Consider the following 27,446-nt stretch of genomic DNA (forward strand, 5'->3'; position numbering starts at 1 on the left):
AGTGTGCCCCTCCTTCTGCTGTAGAACACAAACCACAGAAAGAGAAGCAGGACAAACAGGTTTCAACCATGTGAACATTCCCTGCAAATGGAGAAAGACTAGAAAGGAATGTAGAAAGATAAAAACCATTTTTTGCTGAGACTGTAGGTTTCTGTGCATTTTTAAAAGTCGAAATGAATCTTATTTATTTAAATGGAAGGTCAGGAAGGTTGTGTTGTTTAGAAGCAGGGAATCACATGCCTTCCTTCCTTGTTGTGTTCAGGTGGGCTCTGAAAACTGACCAGTGGGGTTAGGTCATACGAGAAGAGTTCTTTACGCTCCTTTTACAATTCATGGGATGCTGTCACAGCGCACTCTCTCAGACCCTCAGGAACTCAGCAGGGAAAGGCCACAAGAGTGGCTAAGTGGCCTTTGAGTCAGAGGGAAAGCCATTAACAGAAGACATGGCTGCAGTCCCCGTGTAAATGGAAGAAACAAACAGTACAGAACCAAAGAGCAAAGGAGGACTTAAGAAGATTCCAGCTCAACACACACTTGTGTGTGTGCATGTGCACACAGATGCACACGTGATCACAGGTGCACGTGCACACATGCACACAGGTACACAAGCACACAGTCTTCGGGAAAACATAATTTAAACATGAAGGTGTTTTCAGATAGAAACGAGGGAGCCAGATCTGTAGGTAAGCCCATAATGACCAGGAACAGAAGGGGGCGATCAGCTTTTAACTCCTGGTGTTGAGTCATGTTGGAGGGTGAAAGTGGGTAGAATTTGTTTTCACAGAGCAGGAGACAGTGAAACAGAACAAAGGACTCTGAATATATCATTTTTATGGGAGAAATAAATGTTTATCTAAGGAAAACTGCTACTTTTATTCACAGAGTACTAAAGAAATATAAAAATGTAAAGAAAGTAGAAAGGAACCAACAGTGTAATAAAATTTGCAGAAATGACCAAGTTCCTGGGAGGCTGAGCCCCACTCTCTGTGGGACTTAGCACCTCCCCAGAGTGCCTTCCTGTGTGGAGCTGAGGATAAAGACCTCAGAGTCAGAGGTCGAGAGAGTTCTGCCTGCGGTGCTCCTACGCTTACTGGAGAACGTTAGAGCCCAGTTCTGTCTCTTTCAGACAGAGTCTAGTATCCCATTCGGGATCCTAAAGTGCTGAGGACAGGAAGACAGGCAAGGCGGAGAAGAAAGGATCTGTCACGTGGCCCGGATATTGGGGTAGCAATGCAGGTAGCAAGCTTTTAAAGGAGCCGGATGTGAGCCGGGCCTCTTCTGAACAAAGCAGACAGGAAACTGAAGGGAAGCACACCAGCTCTCGGACACCTGGGCTTTTTTTCCTGATCTCCTGGATCCTCTCAAAGCATGTGACATTACAAACGACAATGGCTCCGGAGAGGAAGGCTGTCTAGTGAAGACTGGGTCAGAGCTGCCCGTGAAGCCCTGTGGAGCTGCCCCCAAACTTGTCTGGCGCGTCTCCTTTGGCATCCTCGATTCTTCTACCTTTGCTGAGCTAGTCCCGGTTTAGGATTGTTCCGGGCTTTGGATGAGGATGTCAGCTGCAGAGGGCAAAGGAGTCAAGCTAATGAGCGCTCCAGATCCTGCGTCTTGCAGACTGCTTCAATTTTGGAGAAGGCATTATTTTTAGAATTTCTACTGGCTTTCGCCCCGTGCCCTGAATGATTAACTCTTAGCTATCTCCTTGAAGTTTAACTCCCTGCTCCTCCAGTTGCTCCTGAGAAAGCAAACCCCCTTTCCACCCAGAGACTGAAAAAAATAAATAAATTCCAACCCCCCAACCTCCCACCCACCCCCAATTAATCACCATGATAGATAATGCTTGGTTGTTACTAGAAACTGAACTCAGAGAGCCACGGCAGCTGAGCATGCAATCTACTCTTTACTGTCAGACCCAAACCTCAAATACCGTTTAAAGCCCACTTTGGGGTGTTTAAAATGGGTGACTTGGTTGACTCTTCAGACGATGGAAGTACTTGCCTGTGTCATTAAATACAGCGGCTGTGGTGGCGTGCAGCTGTGCATTGCAGATCTCAGGAGGTGAAGGGAGTTAGGGTCACCAGTTCCAGGCTAGCTCCGAGGTTCAGGGTTCAGGGGTCAAAGTTCGCGCTAAATTACCCTTGACTAATTTCATTTCAGGGACGCACGCTAGCTCGCTCATGTGTGTGTGTGTGTGTGTGTGTGTCCGCGCGCGCGCGCGCGCGCGCAAGTTATACATGCATAGAGGCGATAGGAGGATGTTTAGTGTCAAGCTTTGTCACCGTCCTTGAGACAGGGTCCCAGAGTGAACCTGAGATGGGTTTTTTTTTGTTATTTTGCTGATTCACACAAACTGGGCTGTTAGTTTCCAGAGTCTCTTGTTGCCACCTCCCGCCCAACTTAACCCGGGTTCTGGGTGTTCAAACCCGGGTCCTCACACTTGCACAGCAGCACGTTACCCATGCCCCGGTCCATCTTTAAAAAGAATGTGTATGTATTTTTAATGTGTGTGCTATGGCGTGTGGAAGCTAGATGTCTCCTTCCGCTCCCGGATCTCCCACCTTAGTTTTTAAGACAAAAGTGCTCACGGAACTTGGAGCCCACTGATTGGCTGCATGGCCTGTCCAGTAAGCTAGGGGGCTGAACTGAACCCATAATCCTCCAGCCCTGGCTTCCCGTGTCCTGGGATCCCAGGCTGCGGCACACCTAACTGGGCTTTAGTACTCAGGGCACTACAGTTCACTCCCCACCCCAAACTCATCTCTTTCTTCTTTACTGTCCTGCCACCCAAAGCCACCTTGCCAGATTTTGTCACATTTCCAAAGTTCGAATAGATTCTTGAAGGGAAAGCTGTAGACAGAGAGCCACCAAATCAGCATCTTTTTTTGTTTATTTATTTTTCGGTTCTACACAGCAGTCTAGTCTGGTCTTGAGCTTTTGACAATTCTCCTGCCTCAGTCTTTTCAGTGCTGGGATTTCTAGGCATGAGCTACCATACCCAGCTTCCGTTGATAGCTGAGACTGACTTTTGATGGACAAACTTCAAATGGACAAACAAAAACCAATAACAACTATTTAAGCTGTGCATGATGGAGCACACCTTCAATCCCAGCACTCAAGAGGCAGAGACAGCTGGACCTCTGTGAGTTCAAGGCCAGCCTGGTCAACCAGAGCTACACCCTATTTACAAAGGGAGTCAGGGAAGGAAATAGCCAGTTAAAGTGGCTCAAACAAACACCTCCTACCACCGTTCATCTCACCCCTGCACAGCTAGCTTGTCATGTGGGCCTGAGTCTGGCACAGTTAGGTCTGCGAGTCAGCTGGGAGAGAGAGAGAGAAAGAGCTATTTTAGAAAGATCCTTCAGGAAACTTAGCAGGCTCCCTTTGAAGTAATGAGTCCACTGAACTCTTGAACTGGAGAGCAGATGTCCTGATTTCTGCTGTCATTTGGAAAGGAGTTGGTATTGACAGTCTTTGGGTAACTCACTTAAGAGTGACAAGCAAGGTGAAGACATTGTTAGCCGCAATCTTGGTCTGTCCTGGTAAAAAGTAGATGTCTGCTTTGATCCTCATGTAATCCCCATGTAATAAGAGTACACGCTCACTGGTACAGTGTGAGATTTCAGCAGACGAGTGCAGAGGTCAGATGGGATAGCTGCTGTATCACCACCTCAATTTTCAAAAATCATTTTTTTGTGTTGGGAATTTGCAAAACTCTTTCTTCACTGAGTGTGGTAGCCCAGACCTATAATCCCAGAATTTAGAAGGCAGAGGCAGGAGGATCACGAGTCTGAGACCAGCATAGTTACACCCTGTCTCAAAACAGAACAAAACCCTTCTTTTCTACTTGTTTTGGAATATAGAGTAAGTTATTGTTAACTATCTATAGACAGAAAGTGTTGCATCACCCCAGAAATAATCTAGTTTGATGCCACCAAAAACAAATGTCTCCTTGCCCCTCAAGGCATTATGTCTGTGGCTGCTGTGTCACATGTGTGTCAGTAGGTGGCAGAGAGGAGAGAGGCTATGTCTATGCTCAGTGTCCTGACCTGTGACCATCTGAGTGATTAGTAACCTAACAGTCCCTAAAAAAGTGAGCCCAGGCCTGGGGTGGGCAGATGATCCCTGCCCATCAGATAATGCACAAGTCAGGCATAGCTCTCCTGAGATGACCCCAGACACTCCAAGACCCCAGGCAACACTAAGAGGAGCACGTAAGTGGTGGAGAAATGGAAGAGAAAGAGAAACAGAAGGATGTGGGCAGAAGAAAGGTAGACCTAGAGACTTGAGGGTAGTGAGGCACAGCCTGATGTGAGAAGCCACATCTGTGATGTGGTGCCACCTAGGATTATGATTATGGTTGGGGTTCTGGTCTATGCTCTATTGAGGGCCATGCCTAGGTCTGTGGCCCTGCAGTAGCAGGGGTCTGTTACCACCAAAAGCCAGGCAGATGTCCCTAGTGCTGCCTGGGGACATGTTGATGTCAGAGGGTTGTGCAGAACTGGCCCCACCTCTCACCTGGGCATCATGGGAGAACTGGCCCTGGGGGCAGGTGAGCAGAAGCACTCACCCCGTGACAGCCAGCTGTAGTGCTCAGGAGAGCTGCCTGCAGGTTGTAGGAGTTGAGAGGAGGATATGAGTGTGGGAGAGCTGGCCACATGTGTCTCCCTGTAGTGGCACGGATGAGGGAGAGACACCCTCTTCCCTGTTCACTTCTCACCATCTGTAAAAGGCAGGAGACCTGGCACTCCCGTCTCCCCTCACCAGCACGTGGGAGAGCAGACCTTTCACCTTGCCTGGGCAGCACGGTGGAGCTGACCCTCGTGAGGGCATGAAGGCTAGCTGCTGCCGAGGGTGTGAATGCGGGACAGCCTGCCCCACCATTGTCTCCTGTGCTGATGTGGACCAAGGAGAGATCCAAGGAGAGACTCCCTTCCTTTTGCCTTTGCCACCCGAGGCCGGCTGGGGAGTCGGCCTCCAAGCTGTCATGAGAGCAGGAGAGCTAGCTGCCCTTGCCCCTCACTTGCTGCGGCATCTGGGAGATTAGGCACTGCACCTCTCCTGGGCAGCAGGAGAGAGCTGGACCTGGTGTTGAGGCTTGCTGCTGAGCCAGCCCTGAGGGTGTGGCAGCAGGAGAGCTGGTGGGGTGACCAGCTCAGACCTCTCAGGCAGAGATCCAGGGCTTCAAATGGACCCACCCCAACATCTACCCCACCAATGAACTGCTAGAGTGCACAAAGGAGCCAGTCCTACAGATCCAAGACGACAGGATTTCCATGACACAAGGCAACAGCAGGATATCCCAGTGAGGTTCCAGTACTGAGAGTAGCAGAAGCCAAAGGCCTCGGAATGACCAGACCAACGAGTCACTGCGATGAACATTTGCAAGCAAAGAAGTGTGTTCCACAAAGGGAATACTGTGGGACACAATGTGACACACTGCAATGAGATTTTTTTTTTCTGTTGAGGGGGGGAGGCTGCAAGGGTGGAGGTTAGGAATGAGGGGAGGGGGATGAAAGGGATTGAGGTATATGATGTGAAATTCACAAAGACTCAATCAAAAGTTAAAACAAAACAAAAATGGTTCTGCATCAAGCATAATTAGTATTTACAATTGAACACAAGGAATTAGAACATTTTACCTAAAGGTGTCAGTTCTGTGTTTCAGACCACCAAGGAAGGCTGCAGGTCTTGCATAGCATTTGGTATAGGTCTTTCTGAAGCTGTGTAATGGGACACGCGCTGTGAACCCGTGGTAGTTCATTTGGCCCTTGTTGTCCTGGACAAGTTACTTCACCGTGAACTTGGCTTTCCATGTCTACAAAGATCCATCTGTTGCTCCAAATTAATCCATATCCAGATAAAGGAGACAAATGTTTTTTGGTGACACTAAATGCCGTTTAAAGAGGCTTCCCATTGGGCTGGTGTGATGACTCAGTGTGAAGACGCTGGTCACCACGCCTGAAGGTCTGACATGAATCCCACAGAAGCCACATGGTGAGAGGAGAGAACAGAATGGTGGAAGTTGTTCTCTAATCTCCACACCACATCACACACACACACACACACACACACACACACACACACACACACAACACACACACACAACCTATATAAAAATATTTTTAAATTTTAAAAATGGGCCTTTAGCATCCCACCCCAGAAAATGCAGAATTCCAATCAGCAGCCACCAGCTGGCAGACCTGTCTGCATTCTGAGTACTCCCACTACTTGGAGGCCCATGGAAGCATCAAGGGCTGGACCACTTTGACCATTCTGAAGTGTTCGGATGTGCCGGCCTTCACCTAGCTCATCTGCAGGGGGAGGATGGGCTGAGAGCAACGGTCTAAGGGAAGACTCCTGCAGATTCTTAGCTCTTCACACCGAGCCCAAACCCTGCCCCGGCTCTCCCGTTCTCTGGTAACTTTTACCCACTTACTTTCTTCCCTCCTTACTAATACAGCCAGCTCCTGTAGAAGATGATATACCTAAGACATTCGCCATCATCGCAAACCTTCTGCACACATTCTTTGTCTTTAGAACCCAGACTTTGTGCAAGGCAACTCCAAGACCCTCAAGGCTAAGTGAAGGGTTCCCAGACACCTGTTATGTGTGCATGGACACATCTCACTGGTCCATGACACTCGAATCCTTCTATCCGACATACTCGTAATTGGAATAGGTATGTCTAGAGGCTGCATGTCCACTCAACTGAGAAGCATCTAGAGAAACCACACTGTGATATCTGTGTCATGCACCTGAACGCACCATCTTCTTCTGAAGATTGGGATGATATTGATAAGTCAGGGAGACATGCAGTCTCCCAAGCTACCGTGATTTCAGGCTATTGTTGAATGGGAAGCCAAAAGCACCTTCCCACGGCTGGTGAGGACCTCCCGTTGAGACTGTGCGGGCCTCAGTTTTTCCACTTAGCTTAGTGACTTGAAATACAGCACTCCAACCAGGGGAGCACATCCCATGATGCCCAGTAGATGCTGGAAACAAATGCTAGGACCAAACCTTGTATACCTCACATTTTTTTGCCATGCACACAAACCTAAAATGGAGCTAGATTCATGACATGTACACAGTAAGGGACTCACAATCACAATTACAAAGAAAGTAGAATAATTATACTGTTTTTATAATTATGAAAGTTATTTAAAATTTATAATCCTTTAAATTTCTGTACATTTTCATGTAACACTCCTGGGCCTTGGTTACCTGTGAGAGAATGAATCTAGGATGGTGAGACCACAGGTGAGCCAGGACTTCTGTAGTAACGAGCATGCACTTTCTCCCGCTCTGGGACCGGCACACTTGGGAGCTGCTGGAGCCAGAAGCCGATCGGTTTCAGTGTTGTCCTGTTGCTCAGTGTCCCCTGATGCTGTGGTGATCTGCGGGTTTAGGCACAGCTTCCTGGGCTGCTGCCTGGGTGTCTCGTCGGCAGAGCTCATAAATGGGCGTTGGTTGTGGTTGGAGCTCTCTGCTCCTCAACCCATGGGTGTCTCCCCTGGTCCACTTCATCATCTTCTGCCTTAAAGTCGAGGCGTTAGTACTGTAGGCATACCATGACCAACATACCAAAAGGTGATTGATTGCCCACAAACAATCAGGCTTTACCGTTTAGTGGAACCCTTGCCTGGCACGCCGAGGCTTGAGGCTCAGTTCCTGGTGCTGCAGAAGAGGCAAAGTTGTTACTCCTCAGACTTCACAAGAGGAGGAACGTCCCAGGCCATGGGGGTCAGGTTAAAGCCTAGAGCAGTGGGGAAGCTGTGGGGACAGGGCACTTCTGCTGAGGTCTCTGGGGGAGAAATGGCCAAGGCGAGGCAGTGAGGGTTAGGATTGGGCACTTGGAATAATTTCACAGGGTTCTGGGGCATAGAGTTGTAGATTGTCTTGCATCCAGTCCTGGGGAATTACAGCAGAGGGACAGTGGCCTAGATATAAGCTCCTCATGAATAAGGAGGCTGGGATGTGGGTGCTAGGGTGATTGGTCTGCACTTGAAAAGTGCACTCGCTGTTCACTAACTCCAGGAATTAGTTTGGAGGTGCGGTGTGTGGGGAAACATCTCTCTAGGTTATCAAGGCTTCAGATACCAAAATATTACAACATACTAATAAATAAACAACAACAACAAAAATCAAAACTTCAGATACCAAAGTATTAAACAACAACAAAACCCAAAGCTTCAGATACCAAAGTATGAAATAAACAACAACTATAACAGCAACTTGATGCAGACAATTCAACCTTACGACGTGATGCTGACTCTGTCCAGAGAAAACAAGGCAGAGAGTGAGACAGAGTTGTGACCTCTGGGATCTGGGTTCAGCAGCCCTACTACACAGGCCAATCCTAATTCAGTGTTGGTGTTGAGAAGGAGTTGGGAGGACAACACCTGGTATGTCTTCCAAGACAGTCAGTTCAGACCATCCTGGAGGTTGGGCGGATATATTTGGTAAGTTCCTGACCTCCAAGACTAGATTTATTCATGTTGGAAAGATAAAATTTCTTGATTGCAAACAAATAGGTCCTTTGGGGATCAAACCTGAATGATTCAGACAGGTGTGAGCAAAGTGTACATAGTTCGGACACCAGAAGAGAAGTCATGTTTAAGATTCATACACCAGAAGAGAAGCCATGTCCAAGATCTATACACTACAGACCATGTCAAAGTTCCACACACCAGAGAGAGGTCATGTCTAAAATTAATATATCAGAGGGAAGCCACATCCGTGATGCACACACCAGAGGGGAGGAAATGGCCAAGATGACACACCAGAGAGAAGCCGTGTGTAAGAATAGAGTGTGCACGAATAAGTGAGGAAAAGAAGTGCAAGCTCACAGCTTGGGACTGGGTTTGCTAGGGAACCAGTGTTGACAGGAGCTCGGCTCAGCCTGGCCACTGCTGCCGCCACTGAATGTCTCAACCACCTCTGTACTGGGAGCTTCCATAGCAGCAGGAAGAAGGCTGGCTGCACTTGCTTCTCAAGAGCACAGCCAGACTGCACACTGCCTCCATGCCACCCTCAGAGCGATGGGACAAAGAGAGCACGCAGCAATCACTAGGTAATTGATAGAAGGCAGAAAGCAGCCATACTGGGGAGGACAGAGTGAGTCAGGGGGTCTCAGGCCAGAATGGAATGATGGCGCTGAGGATCAAATCCAAAGCATGCTGGTAAGCATTCTCCTGCTAAGCCACGCACTTACCTCACTCATCCTGGTTGGTTCTAACCACACCCTTACCCCACCCCTCTGACATCCAAATCCTTAAGTTGCGGAGATTTACATAAATCCTATGTGTGATTTTGACCTATTTGCCTTGTGGACTGTCGGGGGATGATCTCATGCATGGTGTATTCAGATGCAGAATTCTGTGCCCCGAGATCTGGTTTCTATGCCCAGACATCTGTCTACAGTCCATGTTGGCAGGGCCAAGCATCTCTGGTCTCAGTGCTATAGAGAAATTGTTTTCCATTATCTCTGATTGGTCAATAAAGAGAGGATTCAGCCTATAACTGGGCAAAGGCGACCGGAAGGCTGGACTTCTGACCCCATCAGGGGGCTGAGACAGACAGACAGACAGACAGACAGACAGACAGAGCGAGAGAGGGAGAGGGAGAATGAGAGTGAGAGAGGGAGAGGGGAAGGGGAAAGGGAAGGGGGGGGAGAGGAAGGGGGAGAGGAAGGAAGAGGGGGAGAGAGAGAGAGAAAGAGAGAGAGAAAGAGGGAGAGGGAGAGAGACAGAGGGAAAGGAAATAGAGGGCAGCCATGAGGCGCAGCCATGAGGCAGGAAGAGGTGGTAGCGAGGCGGAAGTCCCAGGAGGAGTCATGACAAGCAGGTCACCAAGGGATTCACCATGAGGACACACGTGGATCAGAGCAGGCCAGGGTAAGACTCAAACTGCAAGTCACATGGGGCCTGGGGCTGGGAAGTAGCGAGCAGAGGGTTAGGCTAGATGAGTATCTGCCCAGTCATAGTGCTTAAAGCTGGTTAATAAGCTTAAGAGGCCTTTGTGTCAATTATTTGAGAGCTAGACTGGGACCAGATAAGGTTGTAGTTCTTAGATTACAGCCTATAGTGGAGCAGGGGCAGCCAGTGACTGCTGAGGGCTAAGGACTTCCTGCAAAACCAAGTGAGTAAGGCTCCATTTTTGTTATTTCCTTTACTTTTATCTCAGTTGGAAGAGCCAAGATTTGGCATCCCCTTGACCCTGTGAGCAGGGTGCATGGGTCAAACTGAGCTGTTTTACTGTTGCACCTCTGTGAGTTCTACGTGCCTGAGGCTGACACGGGCTCGTGGTTCTGCAACTGTAGTGTGCACACGGCTCTAATCTATGGCATTTGGATTTGCAGTCTTTTGACCTTTTGCTGATGTGAGCATGATACCTGTTCTGGAACAGCACACTTCGATTCCCCCCCCCCCCCCGAGACAGGGTTTCTCTGTGTAGCCCTGGCTGTCCTGGAACTCACTCTGTAGACCAGGCTGGCCTCGAACTCAGAAATCCACCTGCCTCTGCCTCCCAAATGCTGGGATTAAAGGCGTGTGCCACCACTGCTCAGCAAATTTTTTTTTTTATTTTGAAATTTTTTTCCAGTTGCAGTTCCATCTTGCAACACAAGGCCCCTACTTGGACTAGTAATCCCCAAAACAAGGTAATTTGCTTACTTACTGTCTTGCTAACATCTGATATTTTGTGGGTTAAGGGCATTACATGAGTTTGTAACTCACCTTCTTTCTAGATATTTATAGCAAGATGTAGTGGCACATTTATATATCCTAGCACTTCAGAGGCAGAGGCTGAACTTAAGTTCAGCAAATTTTGGCACCAGCCTTGGCTACAGGAGGCTTGTCAAAAACAAAAAGAAAACTACACATTAATGTACGTTGGGTTTATTGTAGGAAGACCTGCTGTGAATCAGGCACCATCTAGCTGTATGTGAGGATCACCAAGCGCCCTTGCAAAAACACACAGCTTGGGCACCTTCAGAATCTGGATGTGGAGCGTGTGGGGCAGGGCCTGGCAGATGCTCACCATTCTAATTGGTCCCTCTGTACTGCTGAAAGGTGTTGGTCTGTCCTCAGAGAGCCACTGACTCAGGAAACTCCCTCCGTCCTGCTTCTGGCCTGCCCTGCAAACTTCCCCTGACTCATGAATGATTTCCCATAGAGAAATCTGGTCAAGCGCAGAGGTGTGTGCCTGCCATTCTAACACGTAGGAGGCTAAAGCAGGATAGCCTAGGCTACATAGGAAGACTATCTCAATGCCCACCCCCTAAAAGGCCATGATTATGGAGCAAAATTTTGTGATAGTCACATAAGCATTAAAACTTTTATTGTTGTTAAACGGATATTTGGCTACACAAAACAAATTTAGATATGAGAGCTGAACCAGACAATAGTTTTTCTCACAACCTCAAGACGACCAAAAGCTGTCCAAGTTTGTGAGATGACATCACTTGAGCTCAGACTTTTCCTATATTTACACTCTGCCTCCTTGAAAAAAACGACTAATGCCTTCCAAGTTACAAGATGGCCGCTGCTCCTCCACGTGTAACCTCTGCACCAAGGCAGGAAGATGCAGAAGACCTGCATGCGTGCCCTTTCCAGGACACTGCTCTACAGACTAGTAGTCTCACGTTGGACAATGCTGGCACGTGCCAGCTTCAAGAGAGCATGAGAGATCTGGGCATTTCAGTTTCACAACTCAGATGAAATAAGATTTCATAACCAGGCATGGTGGGCCCCTGCTTATAATTCCAACCCTTAGGAGGAAGGAAAGGAAGACCAGGAATTTAAGGTCAGTCCTAGCTACATCAATGGCTACAGTGGGGTCTCAAAGGGAGGCATGGGAAGGCTCTATTCTCTTCTGTTAGCTGCAGAAGACTAGCCCTGGCCCTTTGCAGCTCTTCAAGGCTGCTGCATCCTTTAATTCCTTGGGTGGGATGGAGTTTCTTCTCTGGTTGAATTGGAGCCTTGGTCTTCAGGACAGTATACCTGGAAGTGATGGTATCTAAACACTGGAGACCAATGGGATGGATGTTTTTGGATCTTTGGAGGGTTGTCCTCAATAGGACACTAAGGTATTCTCACGTGGTCCCTTGTTCTCACAGACTTTGTTTAAGCCAGTCTGGCCCAATGGTCTCTCTCTGCTCATTTCTTCCTGCATGTGTCTTGCCATCTGTCACAGCCCCTCATCAACCCGGACTTGAGGCCTCCACAGGTGGTCTAACTAGGATCACTTACTTTATAAGCTAGGTTCCCTTGTTACGGCAATGACAAGTCGACTGGTCAAGCCTGGTGGAACATGTCTCTAATCCTAGCACTCAGGAGGCTAGAGGAAGAGAAGCAGGACTTCAAGGGCTATCCTCAACTATATAGTGAGCTGGAGGCCAGCCTGGGCTACATGAAATCCTGTCTTTTAAAATAGCTGCCTAATGCAGCTCCTTCTTCCATCTCAAAGCCAGCGGCACAATGACAGTCCTTCCACCTTCAAGTCCTTCTCTGCTGCAGGGGGGTACACTCTCCTCCTTAAGCCTAAGTAAGAGGCTGGAGAGAGGGCTCAGTGACTAAGAGCCCTTGTTGCTCTCCAGAGGGACCTGGGTCCAATTCCTAGCCCCTACATGATGGTTTGCAACCACCTGTAACTCCAGTCCCAAGGGATCCATTGTCTTCTTCTGATCTCCTTGGGAACTAGGTACTCACAGGGGGCGTGTTCATACACGCAGGCAAAAACCTCGCACCTGAGATGAAATGATGAAAACTCCCATAAACCCACATTCCTGCTGGGCTAGGTCCACTCGAAATCATGTCCCCATTTCGCAACAGTTTTCCAGTCACCTTTGTCATGTAAGATAACATATTTACATCTTGCGGGCATAGGGGAGAGGTGAGGAGTGTTATTCAGCCAACTGTATGGACAAACTCAAATTTTCAAAGAACCCTGGTGCTGAGAATGGATGTCACAAATACTGATATTAGGATTATGTAAAGCACACGGTAAAATGAGGGTTGACAGAAAAAATTAAAATTAAAAAAATAAAACAACAAAAACCCAACCCAACCCAACCCAACCCAACCCAACCAACCAATCAACCAAAACGAAACAAAACCAACCAAACAAGAGGGCTGGCGGACTGGCTCTGAGGTTAAGGGCACCGGCTGCTCTGGCCAAGAGCCAGGTTAGGTTCAGTTCCCAGCATCCATACAGCAGCTTACAGAGTCTGTGGCTTCAATTACAAGAGATAAAGCACACTCTTTTGGCCTCCACAGGCGAGGCACACACACACAGTGCCCAGTCATATACACAGGCAAAACACCCCTATACATATAGAGAAAAAAAATCCTAAGCAGAGAGTTAAATTGAAATAGGAACACACACCAGTTACCAGAGGCAGCACCCACCAGTTAGTGGGGCGAAGGAGCCAGGACAAGCAGTAAAGGGTTAGTGTGGAATAGTCTTTTTCTCTCAGAACTAAAATGTTAAAACCACAGTGTAAAAAGCAATGCATTAGCATTCACTAAACTGGTCCTGCGGGACTTTAACAATTTTTTTTTTTTTGATTTTTCAAGACAGGGTTTCTCTGTGTAGCCCTGGCTGTCCTGGAACTCCACTCTGTAGACCAGGCTGGCCTCGAACTCAGAAATCTGCCTGCCTCTGCCTCCCAAGTGCTGGGATTAAAGGCATGCGCCACCACTGCCTGGTGACTTTAACAATTTTTAACAAGAAGGATTGTTTTTTTTTTTAATTATGTGTATGCATGTGTGAACCCAGAACTTCTTCAAGAGCAGTTGTATGACCTTGATCATTGACGCAGAACTGTGGCCACACAAAGAATTTGGAGTTTAAGATGAGGAAAAAGGAGCATGACATCTACATCCAAGGAAGAATAGATTTGGGACTGGGATTTTATTGACCATTTGAGGATCAATACAAGAAGCAGGAACCAGATGCGAGGAGAAGGGTCCAAGTGAGCAATGCTCCTAGACTCCACAGCCTTGGCTGACCGGCACACTGAGCCACAGCGTCCGTCCTTGGGCGGATTTGCTGTTTACCCAGAGGGTTCTTAGCGTTTCTGGACACCACCCACCCAACCCTGGGAAACATTCTGCTCCCAGGCTGTGTCATCCCAAACTGTCCCTGGCTAGCAGAGGAATCCAGCAAAATTGCGGCAGTTAAGAGCCTCCAGTATGAGCAGAGTCTGAGGAAAAGACCATCCAGAGACTACTACACCCAGGGATGCAGCTTATATACAGTTACAAAACCCAGACACTATCGTGGATGCCCACAAGTGCTGGCTGACCGGAACTGGATATAGCTATCGCCTGGGAGACTCCTAGTGCATGACAAGTACAGAGGGGGAACACTCTCAGCCAGCCATTGAACTGAGCACAGGGTCCCCAATGGGGGAGCTAGAGAAAGGATCCAAGGAGCTGAAGGGGTTTGCAGCGCCACAGGAGGAACAACAATATGAGCCACCCAGTACTCTCAGAGCTCCCAGGGACAAAACCATCAACCAGATAGTACACATGAAGTTACCCATGGCCCCAGACACATTGGCAGCAAAGGACAGTCTTGTTAGACACCAAAGGGAGGAGAGGCCCTTGGTCCTGGAAAGACTTGATGCTGTAGTGTAGAGGAATTCCAGGACAGGGAAGCGGGGGAAGGTTGATGGGGAAGGGGAGATGGCTTATGGGATTTTGGGGGGAAGAGGGAACCAGGAAAGGGGACATTTGACATGTAAATAAAGAATATACCTAATTAAAAAAAAAAAAAAAAAAAAAAAAAGAACCTCCAGTCTAGTCAACGAATAGACCAGGCCAGGGAAGCGAGCACTGGCCAGAAGGTGGAGCCCACGGGCCTGGTGAAGTGCAGTGGTGGCCGCAGCTAGGGCTCAGTGCCAAGGCCTTTGCAGGAGCTGGTGGACTGGCAAGGCGCCAGAGTGTAGCGCTGGTTCCCTCTCTTGGGTGTCCAGGGCAGCTCAAGGGCAGGAGAATTCCAGGACAGTGTGTTGAGGCTTGCGCTGTGGGTGGCTGCTATCTGTTCCGCCAGCACGGATTTTCAAAGGCAGGTTCACCTGGGCAGGTGATACACTTGTTTGCAGTTTAAACAGTTTGGGACCTATTCGCTTACACGGCTGCTGGGCTTCACCTAGGTTACCTGCCTGTCCTTCTGACCCTGAGTTGCAAAGAATGGAGAGAGGACGACAGTGGAGAGATAGGGAAGCAAGCGGGCCATCTCCAGCCCGGGCGCCGGACTCAGTAGAGGGCGCCAGCTCGTCGGGGGAGCGCAGAGGGAATGTCAGCCTCACACAGCCTGGCACCTGGTGCAGGGACACCTTTAGGGTTTGTGGGGACACGCCACCTGCCAGGCATGAATCATGCTCATACTGGATTTGTGGTCACAATAAAGAAAAAACAGCAAGCTAAAGAATGCTGGACTATAATGTTTTTGACTACCTCAAATCTGGAAATGAATATTGTGTGTGTGTATGTGTGTGTGTGTGTGTATATATAAATACATATATATGTGTGCATATATATATACATATATATACATAGATAGATAGATATAGTATTATTATAGTTAGGTTGTATGGTATCATTAAAACAAACTATTACCAAATAATATCTTGGGCTACAAAGATGGCTCAGTGGTTAAGAGCACTGGCTGCTCTTCCAGTGACTGAGTTCTCCAGTATCTACCTGGCAGCTTGTAATCATCCCCAACTGTAGTTCCAAAGGATCTATTGCCCTCTTCTGGCCACCTCAGGTACTGCACACATGTCCCTCTAGAGAGATCCAGCTTTTCTTAAGCTTTTATTACTTGTGTGTATATGTGCTGGTGTGTGCATGCCACGGCACGCATGTAAATTCAGAGCACAACCCATAGGAGTGAGTTCTCTTCCTCCACCATGGGGGCTTAGGGTTCAAACTCAGGCTGTCTGGGCTGGTGACAGGCAGGCACCCTGATCCACCGAGTCACCTAGCCAGCCCAAGGTCTAGTTTAGTCAGCACCTCTTCTCTGGCCCTCAGACATGAAGCACAAATGATAACCAAGCACCTGTTTAGTTCTTCGGACCACAGGATAATGTTTTCTTGCTGTAAAGGGGTTTTGCTTTTTTATTTATTTGAGATGGAATTTCACATAGCCCAGACTGGCCTCCAACTCAATGTGTCCCCGAGGCTGGCCTTGAGCCCTGGATCCTCCTGTCTCCTTCTCTGTCCTAGGGTCTCACTGCTGTGCAGAGACCACAGTGACTCTTATAGAGGAAAGCATTTAATTGGGGCTGGCTTACAGTTTCAGAGGTTTAGTTCATTATCATCACAGTGGGAAGCATCACAGCAGGCAGGCAGACATGGTGCTGGAGGGGTAGCTGAGAGTTCTACATCTTGATTGGTAGGTAACATAAGGAGACTGTGTATATCACGCCAGACATAGCTTGAATATATGTGACCTCAAAGCTTGCCTCTACAGTGACACACTTCCTTCAGCAGGGCCATCCCTTCTGATAGTGCCACCCTTTACGGCCAAGCATTCAAACGCACAAGTCTCTAGGGGCCATTCCTATTCAAACCACCACATTCTCCTGACTGTAGAAACTTATTTTCTGCAGTCACACAAAATTCTTTGCTTCTCCTTGGCCTCTAGGTCATTCGGGCTTATCTGCAGATGCAGCCAAGGTGAATCAGAAATACAGGGAAACAAGCTGTCTTTGCGAAGGACAATGCGAAGGTGGCTTTGGCTGCTAACGGTTTTTTGCTGATTTTGAATTTACATGAAGGTGTCTTGCTGGCACAGGGGAAATAGTCAGGAAAAAAACAGCTTTTTTTTTTCTTAAGATTTGAAATGTTCTCTGAGCTTGGGAACCTCCCAGAATGTTAACCCTGAGCTCTGGCTGACAGCATGATTTAGGGAGTGATTATTTCTTTCCTTTCTAGTTTCACCCTGTTCTTTTGGGCAGAAGAGATTGTTCTCTTCATTGACAAGCTCAAATTCTCCCCCCCTCTCCCTCTCTCCTTCCTCTCCCGGTATCCTAGATAAGACAGTTAGTTTTGTTAATCTTTCTTTTATACAAAATCCACAGCATCGCTTTGCAGGTGGAAACACGGCATCTTGGTGAATCTAAAGGATTTTTTTCCTAAGAGGAGCCAATCATAGATACACTGAATAGAAATACTTTGTGTGTGCACTCATCAAAGTGCCATCATTCTATTTGGTGAAACCCACAACTACTACAGAATGAGTTTGAGGCTAATTTTAAAGCAAGCCATGCGTCCTTTCCATTGATCTGACCCAAATACAAGACAGGGATTCCACCTTGTATGCAAAAGCCCAGCTTAACCAGAAAGCTCTGCCCAAGCGGTTTGGTGGATTGCAGGACCACAAGCCTCCTTTTCTGGTCACTGCAGTATGTCTTCTCCTGGATGCCCCAGTGAGACCTATGGATGGAAGCACAGTCCTCAGTCAGGACTGGCTTTCTGTCACCTGACACCTAGGACCCAGGCTTCCAGGGGAGTGAGGTGCTAACCTGACCTCTCACTGAGACACCCGAGCTGCACTAAGCAAAGGCTGTGAAGGCTGCTGAAGAACACTGAGCACACTAGGACAGGGAAGGGAACGGACAGCCCCGGGCCTACCCGTCATCCAAGAGGCAGCCTCGGGCCAACAGACGTGCACGCTGATGGAAGGCGGCGACCTAAGCCAAATGTCAGTTCTCCCCCCAGTTCCATTCTGGTGAACTCTTTTTCTGTCCAGTGTTGCTTTCTATCAGCAGTTCTCAGCCTGTGAGTTGTGACCCCTTTGGGGTTGAATGACTCTTTCACAAGGGTTGCCTAAGACCATGGGAAAAAACACAAATATTTACATTATGATTCAGAACAGTAGCAAACTTACAGTTATGAAGTGTCAACAAAAATAATTTTATGGCAATATGAGGAACTGTATTAAAGGGTTGCAGCACGAGGAAGGTTGAGAACCGCTGCTTTATACAAATGAAAGAGTGTTCTTCCTCTCTCTCTTTTTCCTTTCTAAATTAAAACCTACTCTGATAGTCTGAGTTCAGCTGTACTGTGGAGAGCGGCTGATTTCAGGCCAACAGCTCCAACGACGATCTGTACCTGAAGCCAGAAACCAGAGTCATAGCCACCTGCAGCTTCAGGCGCCACAGAAGTTGGGCAAGAGATAGATAGGGCTTGCTCTGTGGCCGGGAGTTCTGGCCAATGAAAAGGCCAGTTTGTCTCAGCAGGACAAGAAAGAGAAGGAAAGAAAGTGGACAAGGGGCAAGGGGCAAGGGGCAAGGGGCAAGGGGCAAGGAAGACAGTGGACATGGAGGTAAAGAACAACTGCAAGAGCTCACACTGGAAGCTACCTGAATCTTCCTTCACAAGGGACGGCCTTAGTTAGGGTTTTACTGCTGTGAACAGACCCCATGACCAATGCAAGTTTTATAAAAAACATTTAATTGTGGCTGGCTTACAGGCTCAGAGGTTCAGTCCATTGTCATCAAGGCAGGAACATGGCAGCATCCAGGCAAGCATGGTGCAGGAGGAGCTGAGAGTTCTACATCTTCATCTGAAGGCTGCTAGTGGAAGACTGACTTCCAGGCAACTAGGATGAGGGTCTTAAGCCCACACCCACAGTGACACACCTACTCCAACAAGGCCACACCTCCTAAAAGGATCACTCCCTGGGCCAATCATATACGAACCATCACAGGGACTGAGAAAATATGTAGGCAAATTGTATTTATTTACAATTATATTAACCCATCTTTCCTTGCCTCCCTCCATCCATCTATCCATTCATCCATCTACCTGTCCATCCATCAATCCATTCCTCCATCCATCCATCCATCCATCCATCCATCTACCTACCCACCCATCAATCCATTCCTCCATCCATCCATCCATCCATCCATCCATCCATCCATCTACCTACCCACCCATCAATCCATTCCTCCATCCATTCATCCATCCATCCATCCATCCATCTACCTACACACCTACCCACCCAACCATCCATCCATCCACCCATCCACCCACCTATCCATCCATCCATGCCTCCCTCACTCTCCATCTATCTATTCATCCATCTACCTATGTCTCCATCCATCTGTCCATGTGTCTCAGTTACTTTTCTATTGCCATGACAAAACACCATAAACTTCTTTTAAAGTGCGTATGATCATACTGTATAACACACTTGTTTTATGTGACTCGGTGGGATTCTAAAGTTGTTACAAGTTCTTTAATATAACCAAGAGTACATGAGCATCCACTGTTTTTTTTTTTTTTTTTTTGGTTTTGGTTTTGGTTTTGGTTTTTTGTTGTTTTGTTTTTTTGTTTTTTTGTTTTCCCCGAGACAGGGTTTCTCTGTGTAGTCCTGGCTGTCTTGGAACTCACTCTGTAGACCAGGCTGGTCTCGAACTCAGAAATCCACCTGCCTCTGCCTCCCAAGTGCTGGGATTAAAGGTGTGCGCCACCACTGCCCAGCCTCCACTGTTGTTTTTAAAAATCTAATTATGGTTTCACCTAGTCAGTGATTTGCTTGGGCTTGTTTTAAGGATATTGAAAACAGAGAGAAAAGCAAGCTATCAGACATGAACTCCGTTTCTGCTGGTGAAGAAAGAAGAGCTAGGTTGTCAGTCTCATGTTCTCTGAGAGGGCCATGTCCTGGGTGCTGTCAATTCTGTTCTTTCCCAGCTCAGCTCTTGCTCTGCTTATTCACATTTCTGCTGTCACCTCCCAGCCTCCCCCCTGCACAGCTTCCCTCCCTGAACCTTCCTGCTCCTTGAAGCTATCCCTGAATGCTTTGTGTCTTCACCCAGTGAGTAGGAGAGCGTTTCCAAGGAGAGTAAATGAAGGCTCAGTGTCTCGGTATCTGAAGTTGTGCCCACGAGCTTTGACAAATCTCTGTACCATTTTGCCTGCCGATGGGTTCATTTCCACAACTTAGCTACAAGTGGCCCCCGCCAATCATCATGAAGATGATTAACAATGACAGGACCTTTGGAGTTCTTTCAGCAGTCTCTCAATAAGGTCTCATGTAGCCCAGGCTAGCCTCAAGCTTATTATGTAGCTGAAGATGATTCTGAACTCCTGATCCTCTTGGCCTCTGACTAAGGGATGGGGTTGCAGGGATGCACCATCATTTAATCTTAGATGTGGGGGATGGAGTTTGCATGCTAGGCAAGCACTCTACCTATAGCCACACGCATGGCTCAGCCCTCGGCATTTCTTGCTGTGTCAAATTACCATCCTCCAAGTCACTCTTCTTATCGGGGGTTGTTCTGTGATTCTACCAACTGAAAAAGAAATCTGGAGTGAAAACCATTGCCAAACTGCAATCACACCCCCCCCCACACACACACCATCTCATTTGCTGCAGGTTCTAAAAATAGTTTCCCAAGGCTGCCCTTCACCTTCACAGCCCTTTTTGTCTTCAGTTCCAAATGTGAATGGCCCAGAGCAGCAGAATCTGTGCATTGTTTAGAGGAAAACAGAACGCTCATTACTCTGAACCCTGGCCAGCTCTGGCTTGTCACCGTCATGTGCTCATTCCGAAATAAACCTGGGTGCACTTTTTTTGGGATGATTAAGTTGTTTTACTGACAACTTCTGGGCTATTAAAAGAACAATACCCTTCATATCTGAGACAAGGTGAATGTCCCCGTGGTAGGGTGCAAGTGACATCCACATAAACCATCTCTGCTCATTCATCCGTAAGTTAACTTACTCAAGTATTTAGGAGTCATCTGCACCAGGCCAGAGAATTAGAGGTGGAAAACAAAGAAAGGCTCAGGAAAATGCCTCACAGAACAGGAATCCAAGGAGGAGAAGCAAGGGAAGGAGATGGGTGAGAGGAAGCTGTTAGATTTGGTCACTAGGGAAGGCCTCTTTGGGCAGGTGGCCTTTCAGGACAGGGACAGGCTACCCAAGTATCTGCAGAGGAGCAGAGGACCAGCACTGCAGGTAACTCCTCTGGACAGCCAGCAGCTGAGTGTAGTTGTGAGGGAGAGGAAGGCAGATCTGAGAAGGGACAGCATAGAGGGAGGGAGGGAGAGAAGGAGGGATCAAAGACTTTATTCCCATCGAAGGAATGATCCAGGGTGGCTTCGAGGCAAAGTAAGCATCTGTCAGGAACTGCAAGGAAAAGTTCCAGGCCTTGTGCAGTGTCCTGGCTCGCTCTGTGTGCCAGCTTGACGCAAGCTGGAGTTATCACAGAGAAAGGAGCCTCCCTTGAGGAAATGCCTCCATGAGATCCAGCTGTGGGGCATTTTCTCAATTAGTGATCAAGGGTGGGAGGGCCCATTGTGGGTGGTGCCATCCCTGGGCTGGTAGTCTTGGGTTCTATAAAAAAAAGCAAGCTGGGAAAGCCTGGGGGAAACAAGCCAGTAAGGAACATCCCTCCACAGCCTCTGCATCAGCTCCTGCTTCCTGACCTGCTTGAGTTCCACTCCTGACTTCCTTTGGTGAACAGGAATGAATAGCAGTGTGGAAGTGTAAGCTGAATAAATCCTTTCATCCCCAACTTGTTTCTTGGTGATGTTTGTGCAGGAATTGAAACCCTGACTGAGACACACAGTGATACTCCCTGTGAACCCCCCAACCCCCATTCCCCACTCCCCTGCCCACCCCCTTAGAGACTTCAATGCTCAGGTGAGCTGCTCAGGCATCTGGTCAACCGGAAGCAGACTGAATCTTCACACTGTGCCCCTGACTCCTTTCAGCCATCTCTTGTAACCACCGACTGAGGCACGGGACCATAAATCTTGAGTCTGCTCATGTGAACCATATGTTGGCTACTTCTCAAATATGCCAGAGATCTTCATCAAGGTGGACAAGGTCGCATGGCTACTAAGGGACAGAAGCATTTAAACTCAGCTCTGATTGGCTGGACTCGTTCTCAATGTGCATGATGGTGTCCAGTACTCCCCAAATGCCTCTATTCATTCCCCAGAGCATGGTTTGAAGCCAGCGTGGTGACTCAAAGCCTGTTAATTCCAGTCTTCAGGAGGCCAGCTGGACAACCCTGCTTCAAGATATTTCTATGGAACATCTGCTATGTGTTGGGTACAGGAAGTATGTCAAGGACACGGGACATACTTCAAGGCATTTCTGCAGGTGATAGCTTTGAGGTTAGAATCTCAAAGTACAGGAAATGAGACCAAAAGCAGACAAATAGGATTTATTAAACTAAAAAGTTTTTATATAGTAAATAGAGTCAAATGATATCATAAGGAACGGAAGAAAATTGTTTGCTAACCATTCATCTTTTAGGAAGGTGAACATCCCAAATGTGCAAGAACCCATGAATCTGGCCAAACCAAAGCCCAGAAACCCCAAAGAATCCCATTTTAAAAAGAGCCCAACAGGCTTAATGGCTAATGTGATATGAATACAAAATCCCCAAAACATAAGAATGACTAAAATCCGATGAGACTGAAGTGCTTATAAGAATTTGATCCGCTCATTTTATATATATTTATCAAGGCATAGCATGTATTGGATGTCAAAGCTGAAATCAGGTATAGTACTATTTGGGCACTTGTGTGATTCTCTCGTCAGTGGAACATGGTTCCTCACTTGGTAATGACATTCTTTGGCTAGAATGGACACTGGCAGGAAGACTGGAGCAAGTGCAACTCTAATGTGACCTGAGGCACTGGCTGGCTGGTTTCTTTCTCTTACCACCACTAGAGCAGGAAGTAATTCATGATTACCTCCAACGGCCATTCCCGCATCCACAGTGGGAAAGCACCAATACCCAGAGCAGTGGTTCTCAGCGTGTCTGTGACCTTTTAATACAGCCTCATGCTGTGGCGACCCCCAACCATAAGATTATTTTCATTGCTATCTCCTAGCTATAATTCTGCTACTGTTATGAATTGTAAACATCTGAGAAGAGGCAGTTCAACCCCATGTAAGGGTTGTGACCCCAGGTTGAGAAACACTTATGTAGACAGTAGCCATGGGAAGAAAAGGGCTTCTGCTTCATCCTCAGCAGGAACTTGTGCTTGCTTCTCTTCTAATAACTTCCTGTCTGGGTCAGTGAGTCCTGCCAGTGGACTTGAAGGCCTCTGGGAGCATCACTGCTGAGAGCAGATCTGAGAGAAGTTCCCTTCTCTAGGACCCTTCCTCATGTCTGGATGCCTTCAGCACTGAACTCCGACTCCAAATCTTTCCCTACACTATTCTATCTCCACCCCTGCCTCCAGGAACCTCACGGCAAATCCCACCACTGCAGGTGCTGGGGCCCCGTCTATGTTCCCTTGCTCTGTAGCCCTTTGTGATCTTATTTCCAAAAGGACCACATTGATAACCTACAGGCAGGGCACACCAGCAGTCCTAGCAATTGAGAGGCCAAGGCAGGAAGGTCACAAGTTTGAGCCCAGACTTAGACTAAACAGCCTTGTCTTGGTAACACAGGAGACCAGCAGAGGCAAAAGGGTCAGGAGATACTGTCAGGGTAAAGACTAAGGTTTCGCGAGTGGATTCCATTTTGCTTCTGTGATTTAAAGACAAAAGAGGCAGGAAAAGTAAGGACTGAAATTAGGAACATAGAGCAAAGCACACAGACAGACTTCCCAAACAAACAGAGGACCCGGGGCTGGAATCCCACTCTGCCAGGACTTTACATGTTTGGGAATGAGGGAGTTCTTTCTCTCTCTGAAGGGGCTAGTAGCTGAATTAAACAGCAAGGGAACTCTCCCTACGCCCCCATAGGGATGAGAAACAAGGCCTTTACCCCAAGGATGGACACTGCCTCCAACTCTGACTGGATAACCCCATCCCCCACATCTAGTCTGTGTCCTTTCAACCCAGTTCTGAACTAAGGGTGTAATCCCACGTCTCACTTGGGGGCCATCATGATTCCTCTTCATCCACTCCTCAAGACAGCTTTGTGTTCAGGGTTTGGCTTCTGACTGTTTCCTTGTAAGGGCATGCAGTGACTTTTGGCCTTGTTCTTAAAATACATCAACGCCAAGTAGCATAGGGCAGAGAGCCAGAGCTTCACCGTTGGCCACCCCAACCATACAGCTTCCTCAGAACTCAGAGTGATGCTGAGGGAGCGAGGCAGGCCCCTATGTATCGGAACTAGGTGTTGACATGCCCTTACAATGGAGAACCTCCTTCACTGGGAAGACTCACAGTGGAAGGCGTGAAGCTTGCTGAGAAGTGCTAGCAAACTTGGCTAAACCTTCCTCAAGCTCACTTATGAATGGAAAGCAAATCTGGGTCCGCTATTTCGACCAGTAATGCCAGCAATGTGTTGACAGAATTGCTGAACAAATTTTTGCTTGCAGCCAACATGGGAACTGGCTTATTTACAAGTGCTACACACCACCTACTTCCAAGCCTTTTGGGGTGCCCTAAATATGATCTCCCGCATTAGGAGGAATTTTCTGTCTCTGACAAGCCTTCCATCAGTTTACAGCTGATGGACAAGCCACCACAATTCTCAGCATAACTGTACGCTCCTCCTTGACGGTGAGTGCAGGAGGCGTGGGCAGAATGAGTCCTTTACGGTATAATTATTCCCACCCCCAAGGCTGAGTAAGGCACACCTCTCATCAAGGAGAACACCCAAGTTCCACTCTCTCACTTCCGTATTAATTTTAAAGCCTAGCAGTTTCACCCCCCCCCACACACACTAATTCAGTGCAATGTGCCGTCTCTGCCTTCTATGCCTTTGCTAACGTAGGTTCCTGGACTTGAAATGCTGGTTCCCAGACAGCCTCCAGCCTCCATCTCCATACAGAAACCCAGACTGTCTGAAGGCTCTTCTGAAAACCCATTCATCACCACCACCCCGGGAATAGCCCTCCCTCCCTGGACTCTCAGGAGCTGGCACGAGCCGCAAGCCATCTTACACTTAGGGCATCGCTTTCAATCCTAACCCAACGAAAGCACCACTGGGGACTGAAGGAATTTCTCACAGACCCTCAGTTTGCCGTGTCCACGTAATTCTGCCCCTTGCACTTATTCTCTCCCAGGAAACAACCCCAGAAGTCTGGTCCACACAGCAATGAAACTGGACAACATGACAGACTCCAGATTATCTGAGAAAAGACCAACTGTGGCCTCATCGCTGGCTCTCTGCCTCCGTGCCTTGTCCCTACACCTTCTATGCTGGGCATCTCCCTCTGACCTCAGACCACAGCCAAGTCCGGATGTCCTACACAGACTGTGGCTAAGATGGTGGAAGAATTTCTCCTTCTAGATGAGAGCCACAAACACAGCTAAGAAGAGAGTGAGAGATAAAATGCAAAAACAAAACAAAACAAAACAACAACAAAAATCCATCACTACCCATTAAGGATGACAAACGTGGGCTTCCCGTCTTCCGTGGTAGTCAGAGAACTGGTGTGAAGAGTGGACAGCAGCCACCGATGCCGTGCTGCCTCTCCTCTGGAATCACCACTCACAGACGTGCAAGGAATAAACTGGTAGGTCCAGGAGGACAGTGGGGCACATCAAAGTTTCTGTCAAAGACATCTCGGGCATTGAAGTAATCTGACCAGAGTGCTGCTATCAGATTGGAGAGATTGTGACCAATGGATCAGACTTATACTCATAACCCTGTTTGCCAAAGAGATCAAAGGAGATGTTAGGAACATCAAGAATGTTTTGAGACCAGAGAGAGTGTTCAGTGGTTTAAGAGTGCTTTCTAATGTCCTGGGTTTGATTTCCAGCACCCATGTGGCAGCTTATAACCACTTATAACTCCAGTCCAGAGGTTCAGATCCCACTTCTGGCCTCTGTGGGCTCCTGCGTGCATGCGGTGCATATGAATTCACAAAGGCGAAACACAAATGCTCATTAAAAAAAAGAACAGAGACCACAGAAGCAGGAGCAGGACACACAGGCAGCATCTGCTCCAGTCTGCAGGAAATAAACTGGACAGAATAAGATAACAGCTTTTAGAAGAGGTGAATGCCCAGGTGTCTCTAGATTTTTAAAAGGCAAAAATCATATCGTTTTTTTCAATGTAAAATCTATCAAAGGAAACTATTCAGCCATTAGAAACAATGAATTCATGAAATTCTTAGACAAATAGATGGATTTGGAGAACATCATACTAAGTGAGGTAAACCAGTCTCAAAAGATCAATCATGGTATGCACTCATTAATAAGTGGATATTAGCCTAGAAAATTGGAATACCCAAAACATAATCCACACATCAAATGAGGTACAAGAAGAATGGAGGAGTGGCCCCTGGTTCTGGAAAGACTCAGTGTAGCAGTATAAGGCAAAACCAGAACAGGGAAGTGGGAAGGGATGGATGGGAGAATAGGGGGAGAGAAGGGGGCTTATGTGACTTTCGGGGGGGGGGGGGCTGAAAAGAGGAAATCATTTTAAGTGTAAATAAAAAATATATCGAATAAAAAAAGAATATAGAAAATAATAATAATAATAAAGATTCTTAAAGGCAAAAAAAAAAAAAAAAAAACAAAAACAAAAAAAGCCCCTCACAGAGTCAGCAGCTAGGAGTCTGTGACCTGTAAGTCCTCTCAGCAAACTCAAAGTGTCAAGGATGGTACACTAAACCTTGCCCAGCAGAAAGGCCTGAGTCAACCAGAAAGAAAATTTGAATAAAAAACACGCAGTGTTCAGGAAGGCAGAAGGCTGGTGGAAGCCAGTATCTGCAGGGCCATAGAGACTTGGATTCCACATGGTACACACTTCAAAGCAAGAATGACTCCCCAGGGCAGGGTCAACACTGACTGGTGAATGGTGAAGAGAGGAAGACCGTTTGTAAACCCAACCTTGCCATGACCTGCCTGGGGCTGGGCCAGCATTCCCAACTAGACTCCTGAAGAACCACCCCCAACGGCCTGCCCAGCTTCAGTGACAGGACCCCACAAAGCCAGCCCAGAGGTGCAAACATCATTTGTAACTTGATGGGACTCAACCTTACAAAGGAACGTGAAGGGGCACAGAGCAGAAGACATCGGAAGCTGGGGAAAGAAAGCAGAACTCACCGGGGAAGCAGCAAGTGGGTCAGGCTGTGTTCTCAGTCTACAGCCCCAGGCAGCTCTCTGCGTTTACAGTGATTTCTCCTTTATGTGACATTATTTAATGTCCAGTGCCAACGTGGGAGGGCAGCAGCTCTGCTCTACACCTGCTCCCTTCTTCCCTTCCTCGTTGAAATAGCTTTCCCAAAGAAGAGGGCCGCGCAGTTGTAAGGGGGCTTGTAGCTCACCAGTGGCTTCCCTACCCCTTTTCATGCTGTCTTGAGCCCAGATGACCTCATTGTCCCTGCCTGCTGCTCCTCCTGATATTTCTACTTCCTCTCTCCTTTTCTGTGTAAACCCAGTATTAGTCATCCGTCTGATCCGGCTTCCCCCTGCCCACCATGCCTGCAGTAACTAACGTGGCACACACAATGTTATCAGTGTTCTTTACATCAGTGTTCTATTTGACTGTATTTTTAT

General features: G+C 47.7%; 1 long non-coding RNA gene and 1 other non-coding gene across 3 annotated transcripts; one reads left to right on the forward strand and one right to left on the reverse strand.

Moving 5' to 3' along the window:
* The first annotated feature begins 3,951 nt into the window (after positions 1 to 3,951).
* LOC127690363 (small nucleolar RNA SNORA17) lies at positions 3,952 to 4,083 on the forward strand. The gene has a single exon (XR_007979083.1). It is a non-coding gene; the product is annotated as a small nucleolar RNA SNORA17 (small nucleolar RNA).
* Positions 4,084 to 7,151: 3,068 nt separating this feature from the next.
* LOC127688793 (uncharacterized) lies at positions 7,152 to 27,446 on the reverse strand. Of its 2 annotated transcripts, none has more exons than XR_007978758.1 (3): positions 26,994 to 27,446; positions 17,646 to 17,840; positions 7,152 to 7,677 (listed from the first exon to the last, which is right to left on the reverse strand). It is a non-coding gene; the product is annotated as an uncharacterized LOC127688793 (long non-coding RNA). The 2 variants fall into 2 exon arrangements; XR_007978757.1 differs by lacking the exon at positions 7,152 to 7,677 and adding an exon at positions 14,806 to 15,082.

This window comes from Apodemus sylvaticus, chromosome 7, assembly GCF_947179515.1.
Source record: "Apodemus sylvaticus chromosome 7, mApoSyl1.1, whole genome shotgun sequence".
NCBI lineage: Eukaryota > Metazoa > Chordata > Mammalia > Rodentia > Muridae > Apodemus > Apodemus sylvaticus.